Here is a 667-nt window from a genome sequence, read left to right as displayed (position 1 = left end):
CTACACATTCACCAAGCATCGTTAGGCATGCTCCTCCTGCAGGCTGCATGAAGGGGGCATGAAGGAGGTAGGTTTTTACTGTTACTGGTATCAGGTCCTCAGCTGCAGTCAGGAAGGATGCTGTCAGTCTGGAGGGAGCTGTTTGCAACAGGTATTTCCCACCTTGTTACTGAACAAGGGGTAATTCACTGAACTGTGAATTAGGGGCACAGCCCTGCCCGAGCTGCTCTGCAGCCCGTTTTGAGCTGGTGAGAAAACTGACGGGAGAGGTGGGTGGCTGTTGTGGTGCAGCAGACCCGGTGATACATCGCTTGTTCAGGTAGGAATACCCGTCTTTTTGCTAAAGGCAAGCCTTTGCACGTGTGGGGGGCACACTGCCAGCACCGCTCAGTGAGCGGGGGGAGCACTCGGGGCTGGCAGAGGAGACTGCTGGGGCTTGCCGGAGAGAGACTCGGGTGAGGGTTTCTCAAGGCGCACGAAAGCTGATGGATTTGCTGGCAGTGGTCCCCAAGTTGCACATCCCTCGGGGCATGGGACCGGCTTCTTCTCAGTCTTGGGGTCCAGCAAGGAGAAACAGGTCAGTGCCTCTACTGAGCTGCCCTAAGGCATCCTGCTTACTGCTGCTTTGTATTTTCCAAGATAGTATTCAATGTGTGTCTCTCTCTTT

General features: G+C 54.9%; 1 protein-coding gene across 1 annotated transcript in view; it reads right to left on the bottom strand.

The window, feature by feature from the left end:
• Window positions 1-667, bottom strand: part of CASQ2 (calsequestrin 2 (cardiac muscle)) — a gene marked incomplete at its 5' end in the record, with an annotated part of 18,645 nt that overhangs the window by 13,614 nt on the left and 4,364 nt on the right. The gene's annotated exons all lie outside the window — the stretch shown is intronic.

This window comes from Phaethon lepturus, unplaced genomic scaffold (assembly GCF_000687285.1).
Source record: "Phaethon lepturus isolate BGI_N335 unplaced genomic scaffold, ASM68728v1 scaffold17826, whole genome shotgun sequence".
In the NCBI taxonomy this organism is placed as follows: Eukaryota; Metazoa; Chordata; class Aves; order Phaethontiformes; family Phaethontidae; genus Phaethon; species Phaethon lepturus.
Note: the sequence above shows the minus strand (reverse complement) of the source record. Positions and strands in the feature narration are given on the sequence as shown.